The sequence below is a fragment of the Hydra vulgaris genome, chromosome 12, assembly GCF_038396675.1.
Source record: "Hydra vulgaris chromosome 12, alternate assembly HydraT2T_AEP".
Classification (NCBI taxonomy): Eukaryota; Metazoa; Cnidaria; class Hydrozoa; order Anthoathecata; family Hydridae; genus Hydra; species Hydra vulgaris.
In genome coordinates, this window is record NC_088931.1 from 85,072,449 (window position 1) to 85,085,000 (window position 12,552).

Genomic DNA, 12,552 nt, shown 5'->3' on the forward strand with positions numbered 1-12,552 from the left:
TAGATTGCTTTGAAAATTTAAAATGTATTCTTTATAAAGTCTTCGAGACATCTATACAGCAAGGCGTATTCCCCGACCAACAGATAAAGTTGCACTATTTTACAAAGATGGAAAAATATCAAATATTAGTAATTACCGCTCTATCTCAGTTCTTACAACCTTCTCGGAAATTTTAGAAAGAATTATATTCAATAGAAAATACAATTACCGTAACATAAAATTAATTGACATAAAATGTGGTGTTCCAGAGGGTTCTATTCTAGGCCCACTTTTGTTTTTAGTCTATATAAATGATTTAAAAAAAGCTTCTAACCTTATGAGTACCATATTTGCGAACCATACTAATTTTTTTCTGTCAAACAATTACATGAGCTTTTTTTAAATATAAATAAAGAACTCAATCACATCTCCAACTGATTTAAGTGCAACAAGTTAACTTTAAATATTGATAAAACAAAATGGATCCTTTTCCACTCCCTCGCAAAAAAGCGTTTTTTACCAAATAATTTACCTAAATTTTTTATTGATAAAATTGAAATAAAAAAGGAGTCGGTCACAAGATTTTTAGGCATTTACATTAGAATATTACATGGAAGTACCATATCGATGAAAATATTACACGGAAGTATCATATCGACTTTATTTCTTCTAAATTGGCCAAAAGTATTGGAATTCTATATAAGGTCAGATACTATCTAAGTAAACAAAATTTTATTCAGCTCTACTACTCATTTATTCATAGCTATATAAATTATGCAAATATTGTTTGGGGAAGTACCTCTAAAAGTAAGTTACGAAATCTCTACCATCGTCAGAAACACGCGATACGTTTAATATGTTTTGAAAATCTTTTTTCTAATTCAAATATTTTATTTAAAAACGTTAAAGCACTTAACGTTTACGAAGTCAATGTCTTTAATATTTTATATTTTATGTTTCGTCGTAAAAGTGAACAACCATTTTTCACTTTTAAAGATTTTTTTACCCATAAAGCTATAAACAAATATACATTACGAAATAATAATTTATTAATTGAACCCTTTTGTCAAACAAAGTTTAATCAACTTTGCATAAGCTATCGACCACCGTATTTATGGAACAAAATTGTTGTTCCTAATTTTGATTTGTCAATTTCGTTTTCTGTTTTTAAAACTAAATTAAAAAACTATATTCTTTTTACTGACAGTATATATAAATATTTTTGAAATGTAAAATTATTTTCACTCTTTATAATTTGTAAAATTATTTTCAGTCTTTGTTTATTCTACATAGTTAATAGTTATTAAATAAATTGTGTTTTTATTTTATTATATATACGCGTTTGATATATTTTATATGGTTCTGGCGAAAGGTCTTTTGGATCTTCTTTCAGATACCATGTTTATATATTGTTATATTGTTATATTACGATTAATAATTGCAAATTTTAGAAAAAAAATTTGTTATGAATTTCAAGTGCGCCCAGTGAAAAATAAAACCGCGTCCAACATGGGTTCCACGTGGGTTCCGTGTGGGATTAATGGAATTTACGTGAGACGGATTTTCCCATGCGGTATCCGTATGGAAATTTGTCACTTTAAACCCACATGGGTTACATGTGGGAGCCATATGGTATTTACTCACATGGGAAATCCCTCTTGGGCTTCTTGTAGGATTTGCATGGGAATTTGTTTGAAGGCTGGAAACTAAAAAAAACCTTAAATTTTAAAATCGACATTACCAAGGTTGTTATCTGTCAAATATGTCTAAGACATATTTTCTGCCGACATAAAATATGTTCCACATATTTTCTATCGACATATTTTGACATAATTTTATGTCTAAATTATTTTCTGTTAACATAAAATATGTCAGACATATTTTCTATCGACATATTTTGACATAATTTCATGTTTGAATTATTTTCTGTTAACATAAAATATGTCAGACATATTTTCTATCGACATATTTTGACATAATTTTATGTCTAAATTATTTTCTGCTGACGTAAAATATGTAAGATATTTTCTATCGACATATTTTGACATAATTTTATATCTGAATTATTTGCTGTTTGATATTCTTAAAGAAAAAATCAATCTAACAATTTTATTGCGCATTTCAGCTTAATTTACAGAGTTAAGTAAAAATAGTTTAACAAGTTTGTTGCTTTTTTGCAATCAATTATGCTTCATAAAACTTTTACTTTAAACCCTATAAGCAAACATCAGTTGTTTCATAAAGGTCTTTTTCTGCCCTTTTTAGCGATGTATCATTTGATAGTATTGACTAATATTGACATTTATTGACTTATTTATTGATTATGACTTATTTATTGATTATGACTAATATTGACATTAATAGTATTGACTAATATTGACATTTGATAGTATTGACTAATATTGACAAGTATTGATGCATCATTTGGTAGTATTTGATAGTACTGATTAGTATTGATTAATATTGGCGCTTTCCCTTATTAGAATGTAAAAACCATCTCAAGCTGAGTTTTTATTACTGAAAGTAGTTTTTATAAGTATGACTAAACTTAAAATTATTCTTTTGATTAAAATAATATTTAAAAAAAAAAACATTTTCAGTTATTTTTAATTATTAGTTGATCCTGAAAAAAATTTCATTATGAAAAATAGTGTTCAAAAGATTCTATGAAAAAAACGGTTCACAGAATTTCAAAAATTCGTGCCAAATTAAATTCATTTAATCTGAAGAATTTGAAATATTTCGCAAAAGTTATATTCAGCTCATTAAATTCATATTAAGAAGACTAACCAGTAATAATTTATAACTAATTACGAATAATATACTTTTAGTTATAACAGTTATGATTTATTTAACAATAAAATAATTGACAATTGCACTATAACTGCATAATTAACTGCCATAAACTTGCATAAAATGTTTTGAGTGAAACATATATTGGAATAATTATTTTTTTCGTTTTCCTTACGATTTAAAGTCAAAAGTAGAGAATTATTGAATGAATCCACTATTAATTAAAAATAACTGAAAATGTTTTTTTTTAATTATTATTTTTAATCAAGAGAATAATTTTAAGTTTAGTCATACTAATAAAAACAATTTTCAGTAATAAAAACTCTATATACTAATCCATACTAATCAATACTATCAAATACTGTCAAATGATGCATCAATACTAGTCGATACTATCAAATGATACATCGCTAAAAATACTTAGTCATTACTATTAAATGATACATCGCTAAAAAGGGCAGAAAAAGACCTTTATGAAACAACAGATGTTTGCTTATAGGATTTAAAATAAAAGTTTTATGAAGCATAATTGATTGCAAAAAAGCAACAAATTTGTTAAACTATTTTTACTTAACTCTGTAAATTAAGTTGAAATACGCAATAAAATTGTTAGATTGATTTTTTTTTCAAGAATATCAAACAGCAAATAATTCAAATATAAAATTATGTCAAAATATGTCGATAGAAAATATGTCTTACATTTTTTATGTCAGCAGACATAAAATATCTAAGACATATTTGTAATTTGCGCTTGCCCATACAATATTTCCATAAGCTAAATAACTATGTATCAAAGAAAAATACAAATTTTTTAAAGACCTAATGTTTAAGAATGGTTTTACTTTATACATTATTGCAATATTTCTTGAAAGTTTTCTTTCCAGAGAGCTTACATGAGTCTTCCAAAATAAATTTTTATCTAAAATAACACCTATAAAAGTTTACTGATGTTTATCTAGTTATATTTATTTATTTGTTTTAGATCAGGTAGTTTTAGGGGAAGATTATCTGTTTTATTTTGTCTATAAAAAGTATATACTTTTTGTTACGTTAAGCGATAGTTTATTACATGTAAAACATTCGTTTACTTTGTTTAACTCTTCATTAACCACTGTAAAAAGCGTTTTAATATCCCTATGTGAATAAAACAAAATTTAATAAGCTTGATGTTAAAGATAAATCATTTATATAAAGTGAAAATAATAGCGGTCCTAAAATCGAGCCTTGAGGAACTCCGCATGTCAATATATTTTTGAACGTTTTACCTGTTTCATATTGTATAAACTGTTTTCTGCTTGATAAATATTCTTTTAACTAGATTAAGTTATTGTTTTTTATTCCATAATGTTCAATTTTTTTAAGAAGAATAACATGGTTGACGGTGTCAAAGGCTTTATAAATAAAAACTCCTAATGTCAAACAATCATAATTGAAGGCATTTGTTACATGGGTTACTACTCGGTCAAAGCGTGGTCGGTTAAGTGATTTCTTCTAAAACCAAATTGCTTGTTGAGCAACATGTTGTTTACCGTTAAGTAACTGTTAAGGCTATGATACATTATTCGTTCGAGTAACTTGGAAAAGCATGGCAGAACCAATATTGGTCTGTAATTTAAAGTATTTGTATCATCACCAAATTTAAAAATAGGTGAGACTCGGGCAATTTTTAGTTTTTCTGGAAAAGTACCTGATTTAATAGAAAGATCAAAAATGTGATATAGAGAGGACTCTATAATATTAAAAACCAATTTTGCAACATGCACGCTAATTTGATCAAAACCTACATTAGTGTTGTTTTTTAGACTATCTAGAGTAGATCGTAACTCATAAATATCTAGTTTAGATTCATCCATTACTTTAGCATAGGTTTTTAAATATAAATCATATGAAGAACTAGACGGAATTTTTTTAGCTAAGTTAGGCCCAATATTAAGAAAGAAGTTGTTCAGATTTTTGACAATTATTGTTTTATTATATATATATATATTTACCATCTACTCAAATTTTTTTGGCAGATGGTTTTTTTCACAATTTTTTGAATTGCCAATAATTTCTTTAATTACCTTCCACGTCATTTTAGTGTTTCCGTTAGTTTTTTTTAGTTTTTCAAATATATTTTATAATTTTTAAAATTTTTTATATTTTAAGAACTTTTCATACAATTTTTTTTTTCGAGGATTTTAGTAAGCCTTTAAACATCCAAGGACATAGGAGTGACTTGGTATTTATAACAATTTTTTTCTCAGGAAACGCATTTTCATACTGATTACAAAAACGATGAAGAAATAGTTTGTAGGCATTGTTTGCCTCACTTGATTTCAGTACAAGGTCCCAATCAATCTTATATTTTAAAAGGTCATGGAATTTTTGTAAGGAGTTTCCATTGATCAATTTGGCAGAGTAGTTTTGAAATATTTTATAATGAACCTTAAAGGTTCATGGACCTTCGGACCCATGAACCAAGGACCTTTAATCAAACGTTTTTGTATATTTTCTTAAATTAAACTAAATTTATGTTTGAGCTAATGATAGTTTTAGTAAGTGCATACTTTCTTCTTTTTTTTGTTTACTTTTTACATGGTATTTATGGTTTTTATGTTTACTGAAGTCTTTTACATGGTATTAATTACAAATAAGCATATATTAAAAAAAAAAAAAAAAAATTTAAAGAAAAAAAAGAGAATCAACTGTACCTTTGTTTTGTATTTTACAAAAACTGATAAGATCTTTTTTTATCAACTTAGCATTAGCAGATAAGCACGGAAAAACCACTTTTAACTTTTGCTATATTTTTGTTAACTAATAATAATTTAATAATTCGCAATACTTAAATTATTTACAATAGAGATTATGTGTTCATGTGGCAATTGGATCAAAGCAAGGAAAGAAAGCTAATTGAATTAGCAGTTAACGAATTTAAAACAGAGCTAATCAGAAAAGTAGAGAAAAAAACTGAGATAGTAGAGCTAATAGAAAAGGTTGAGAGAAGATGAAGATTAAGATGAAGAAATAATTATTAAGATGGGTATGATATAATGGCTGATCTTGGAGCGTATTGTCATTAATAAAGAAAAAATAACCAATGATATAAAATCAAAACTTAAAACACTCAAAAAATTATTTTATTTTAACGACTCTAGTAACAGTTAGATATCAAAATACAGCAATTTTGCACCAGTCTTTGCTAAGTCAAGATCACAAGCTAATAAAGATCTCGTTAGTCCAATATCCACAATGCAAAAGCAACTAAAAAAAAAGTATAAGTTAATAATCTGTCATTGTATATATATATATATATATATATATGTAAATTATGTTAGTGTATTTTATATATATATATATATATATATATATATATATATATATATATATATATATATATATATATATATTTTATATTAGTAGAAAATCACATAACAAAAATTTTTTTCATTTTTTGTTAAGTGATTTTCTACTAATATAATATATAATTGCTCTGTTCTATTGAGAACATTGAGCACTCTATTGTGTAGAATACATTTTAAAGTTGTTTCAATATATATATATATATATATATATATATATATATATATATATATATATATATATATATATATATATATATATATATAATATATATATATATATATATATATATATATATATATATATATATATATATATATATGTATATTATCCTGAAAGTAAAATTAATGCAATGGTTATATCTTCCCGCAAAATAAAGCTCTAACCAACCGACGATGCCACAAACAGTTTTAATATTAAAAACTCAGTTTTAATACTAGAAACTCAGTTTTAATATTAAAAACTCAGTTTTAATATTAGAAACTCAGTTTTAATATTAGAAACTCAGTTTTAATATTAAAAACTCAGTTTTAATATTAGAATCTTAGTTTTAATATTAGAAACTCAGCTATTGTTGAACTTTAAATTGCAAAATCAAGAAATATGGTCTTAGCAGCAGCATCTAACTTTTCCAAAACAAAAGTTTTAGCAGACCGGATTGATTATTTGCAGAATATGCCAATTTAAACCAAAATTAAATTTGCAAAACAAGTCGAGTTTAAACCAAGTTTAAATTTACAGAACAAGCCAAGTTTACTAAGTTTAACAGTAGTTTAAGAGTATACTGCACTTGATTTTATTTTAGTTTTATTCCAAATAATAATGTATTAAATAAACGGTGCTCGTGTTTGTACTTTTACAACTTAATATGTTTTGTAATACTTGATTGTATTTTTATTTTTAATTTTTGTCTATCATGTGTCACTCTGTCTCATTTATGTTTTACTTTGTCATACAATACTAAATATTTTGATGCTCAAAATGTTTTAATAACTGTTATCCTCAAATTCTAAGTGATACTTGTTGTTTTATTGTCATAAAACAACAAATTCACTAATAACATTCATCACTAATCATCCTGATTAGTAATGAATGTTACTTGTAACATTCATCACTAATCATTCTGATTAGCGAAGAATGTTACCAGTGAACTTTAGGTGCAAACACATATTTTTAATAATCTTTAAAAGCCGCTCTATTATTAGTTTATTTTATTTTTATTTTTATTTTATTTAAATCTATTGTAGTTGGGTTGAATAGGGATAAACATCTAAAACAGTTGGTTTATTTATTCACCTCACATGCTGTGTTAATAAGAAAACAAAAAAATAGCAAGGTTAGTTAATTTTATTTATCAGACTTCAGGCCATACTAAATTGGGTGGTAGCAAGCACATGGAAATAAACTTACGACACCATTTTCTGTTGATTGGGTCATTATTTCTTGTGTATTCCACCAGCAGACCAATGGCTTTAATCTTTTTGAGAATTACCTGGGCATAATGAAATCTACAACCGGTTACTCTTATGTTTGGAAAAACAGCTTTGGCAGAGTTTCCAATGGCAGTTTCATAGTCAGCCATCCCATTCTGTGGCACAAAAGTTGGAGAAAGTTCGCGAAGCTTTTTAAAAACACGTAGGTAGAGAGACCTTCTTTTCGTCCAGTCAATAAAACATGCAGAACAGGCACGATCATTGTTCCTAACTCCAGTGAAATATTGACCATGGAAGATGGCAGGAACCACACGAAATGTAGCATCAACAAACAGGATAGTGGTTTATGAAAAAGAGAAATTATTAATATTTAAAAATAGCTGGAATCTAAACTAATAAACAATTATTTTAGGTTAGGTTCCCCCATTTTGATATTGAGATGAATTATAGCTTAAAAATGATTTACCTGACAAATATGTCAGCAGTGTTGAAGAACAAAAGAACAAAGCTAGTTAATTCTCAAACTCTACAAGGCCTTGGTAGATGTTAGAAAATGGATTGGGCTGCAACATGTTTAGAACTACTTAATTTGGGGATTTAGGGTTTGTGTTGTAGCGACTTCTTCGTGCACTCTGTAGAATTTGTTCACACTTTCTGAAAGTGCAGCCTTAACACCTTTATTTGAGGACTGGATGGCATTGTTGTAGATTTCACGCAAAGGTAGCTGTGTAGTTGAAGCCATGTCTCGCATTTTCTCAAGAGCTGGAAGGTGATCAAAATTTTTGGGCCTAGTTTCACAAGTGTGACCATGTATTGTCTCAAGTAAATTAGTTGACAAAACTATTTTTGCACTTCTGTCACAAAGATGACGATGCTTACACTTGAGAAAACCATTGTTTTCCTTATTTTTGATGTAGCCAAAGTCCCCTGCAACTTACACAAATGTTTTCCGTTTATCACCTTCAATTTTTCTGTATTCAATTTTGCTATTTTAAATTTAAACAAAGCTTGATATATTTTCACATGTTGGATTTTACGATGTTTACATAAAATTTTGCAACAAAAAAAATATATTATTTTGGAAAATAATAAAAACCTTTTTTTGAAGGTTCATGTACACTTTGAGCTTTAACACAAGAACCAGTTTGAAAAAATTATGCCGTCTTTGAACTGCATCACAAATGCATTAAAATTACAGTTGTAAAAAAATTCGATTGTAAAAAAACTCGATGTTAAATTAATCGGCTGTGAAAAGTAATTAAGTTTTAAAATTACAAATTCGATTGTAAAAAAATCGATTGTACAAATTCGAAATGCTAAATTATTCGGTTTTTTTAAAGTTTCATTAAACTTTTAATGATATTCGATCATCTTATTCTATGTTCAATAAATTCGATTCTAGAAATTAGTTAAATCTTTTTCGATTCTAAGCAGTTTTTACACAATTCGGTTCATTAGTTTCATTAAACTTCTAATGATATTCGATCATCTTATTCTATGTTCAATAAATTCGATTCTAGAAATTAGTTACATCTTTTTCGATTCTAAGCAGTATTTACACAATTCGGTTCTCAAACATTTTCACAAATTCGGTTCTGGCATTGGACGCCCAACATTTAACTTACTTCCCCCCCCCCCCCCCTTAATGATTAAATTTTTTTCAAATTTTGTAAATGAAAAATTAAAAAAATTTGAAAAAAAAATTAAACATATTTAAATAGTAGTAATAACAGTAGTTTACAACTTCAGGAAAAAGTGTTTAAAAGTAAAATGTTTAGAAAAAAAACTTTTAATTTATAAACATTTTTTAAATATATAAAACCTTTTAAAATTACATAGGCTTGCTCTGAACAAAAAGTGAGGAGTAAAAGTGATTACCACATGCAACACTATTGGTTTAAACTTCTTTCAGTGCATGATAGAAGGTAAAAAAAATTAATTTCACTCAACTTATCGAAGAACTGCAAGTCGATATTATGTTAATAATAAAAAAAATCGTTCCTGTTATGGAACTTAAAAGAACAAAGAAAAACATTAAAGCTTTGACGGAGGAAGGTATTCCTCGATGTTTTCCGAAATTCTTCCAACGATAAAGAAATCGTAACTATTGAAATCTTGATAAGATCTTCAAAATCTTTTACAAAACAAGTTTATATTTTTAAGTTGTTATATTTCGAATAATAATTGCAAACTTAAAAAATATATATAGTTAATCTGAAAGGATTAGGTCTAGAGTTAAAGGAAGATTGGCACGTTTTGTTAATCTGCACTGTACATAAATTAATATAAAAATATTATGATAAATATTTAACATTATCTAGGAGTAGGTCTGTTGACGGGTACGTTGGTGACTAACGTTATCCCAAATTACCTAAATGCTAGCGTTTTCCATGCAATATATATATATATATATATATATATATATATATATATATATATATATATATATATATATATATATATATATTGTTTTTGCATGAAAAACGCTAGCATTTAGGTAATTTGGGATAACGGTAGTAACCAACGTGCCCGTCAACAGACCTACTGCTAGATAATGTTAAATATTTATATATATTTAACATTATCTAGGAGATTATTATAAATTTTATATATATATATATATATATATATATATATATATATATACATGTATATATATAAATATAAATATATATATATATATATATATATATATATATATATATATATATATATATATATGTATATATATATATATATATATATATATATATATATATATATATATATATATATATATATATATATATATATATATATATATCGTCGTTGGCCAGGTAATATCTCACTAGTGTAAAAAGCAAAATTTTACAGGAGACTGAAAAAACTATATATTTCAATGAAATGAGATTTTAAAAGTAAGAGTAAAAAACAAATAACTAACAAATTATATTATAATTTGTTAGTTATTTGTTTTTTACTCTTATATTTGATAATTTGTATAAACAAGGGGTTAGCAATCTTTTAAGACGGAAGACCCAAAGTTTACAATTTATAAAAAGTTTCCAGTTTTTAGTCTCCTGTAAAATTTTGCTTTTTACACAAGTGAGATATTACCTGGCCAACGACGATATATTGTTTTTGCATGGATAACGCTTGCATTTAGGTAATTTAAGATAACGGTAGTAACCAACGTGCCCGTCAACAGACCAACTCCTAGGTAATGTTAAATTTTTATCAATTTATATTTATACTAATTTATGTACAGTGCAGAGTCACAAAACGTGAATGTGCCAATCCTCCTTACTTTAACTTTAGACCTAATCCAATTCTACATTGAAAGCAAACTAATTCTAATAGAGTCTATCATAACAAAATAATGCATTTGATAATTTGTATAAACAAGGGGTTAGCAATCTTTTAAGACGGAAGACCCAAAGTTTACAATTTATAAAAAGCTTCCAGTTTTTAAAGAACTACTAACATCTTGTTTTCAATATCATAATAGTATTTGTACATGGAGCTGGAGAGTCGCATTATAACATTGAAGTTTTAGCATCAAATGTTTATACCAGGGTCGGCAACCTGTTTGCGAGTAGGTTACCGATTCTGGTATAAACATTTAAATAGGATAATATAGATTATGTACTTGCATAAATCTTTATATATTTTTACATCAGGCCAACAAACACAAACTTTGAAAAAATAATAGTGTTACGAGTAAACATCTCGCGGGTGCTCATTTAGTTCTGTATGTGTCAGGTATTTTTAAAGCGCAACACGGTTTAAAAAAAGCATAATATAGAAAATGTCATTAAAATAATAAAGGTTGCGTAAGAATGTAACACAAGGCTACAAACGATGCCTAATTTTCTTTTTTTTTTTAAGTTTAGTTTACTTAATTTTAGTGGTCAATAATTTAAAATATTTACAACAATCCGTAATAAATTACCAACAAAAATGTGCTGCATCAGGCACCTCTAAACTAGCAGTTTTACGATACTTGTGCACATCTGTGACACAATTACCATAAGAACATAATAGAATACTAAAAACATATGTGGAGGGAGTTTATTTCCAGTTATCGTTTAAAAATTCTCTTTTAACTGATTTAAATGTTTATCTAGTCAATTTTTGAAAATGTTGATGAAAGTCGCGTCAATTACTATTTGCGGCAGAGTATTCCACTGCAACACAACACGTGTCGTGAAGAATTTCTATCTTGGCATGCAATTGAGTACTCTTTGCTGTGCAAGTTTTTGATTATGACCAAGCATAATATACTTTGACGACGAAGGACGATTAAATATTATATAAAAGTTCATTTCATCAAATCCACGCATGAACTTGAAGATCAGAATTAAATCACCTTTTATTCTTCTTTCTTTAAGAGTAGGAAACCTAACATGACTCTTCGCTGCTCGGCGGTGCGATGGTTAATTTCAGGAATGGTTTTTGTAGCACGGTTTTAAACTTTTTCTAGCGCTTCTATGTCTGTCAGTTGGTAAGGTGACTATGCTTGGATAGCGTACTCTAGGTGAGGACGAACATACGTGTGTACACTTCTTTCCACAATGAAAAACTACGGCTGTGAATAGTTTTTTTCAGCCTCTCTAAGGAGCGGTTAGCGTTTACCGCAGCTGCTGAAACTTGTGCATTAAGTTTAAGATCATTTGAGATAAGAACTCCAAGATCTCTTTCTGACTGAGCAACTTCGATTGCAAGTGACAGGTCTTCTGATCCTGGTATGTAATAGTCTCGTTTTGATACCTTTTTTTTTGGCCAATATGCATGACTAGTAACTAAGTAACTAAATTTATTTTAAAAAGTAACGTTGTTGACGTCAACTTTTCTTTACTTCCCCCCTCCCCCTAATCAAAAATTGTCAAAAATTTCCAGACCCTTCTCCCCCTATTTTGTTGACGTAATTAATGGACAGCCCCACACATATAAAGTTGTATTATATTTTTCTACATGTAAATACCCTGGCACACGCGAAAAAACAAATGGTTAGATTTTACGT

General features: G+C 27.2%; 1 protein-coding gene across 8 annotated transcripts in view; it reads right to left on the reverse strand.

Annotated features, from left to right (window-relative positions):
* Nucleotides 1-12,544: 12,544 nt before the first annotated feature.
* The window catches only part of LOC100213216 (kinase D-interacting substrate of 220 kDa), a 68,924-nt gene continuing 68,916 nt past the window's right edge, over nucleotides 12,545-12,552 (reverse strand). For all 8 annotated transcript variants that reach the window (XM_065814780.1, XM_065814785.1, XM_065814784.1 and 5 more), the window contains one exon: nucleotides 12,545-12,552. This exon is cut by the window's right edge and continues 940 nt beyond it. The gene's annotated coding sequence lies outside the window, so the exon portion shown is untranslated.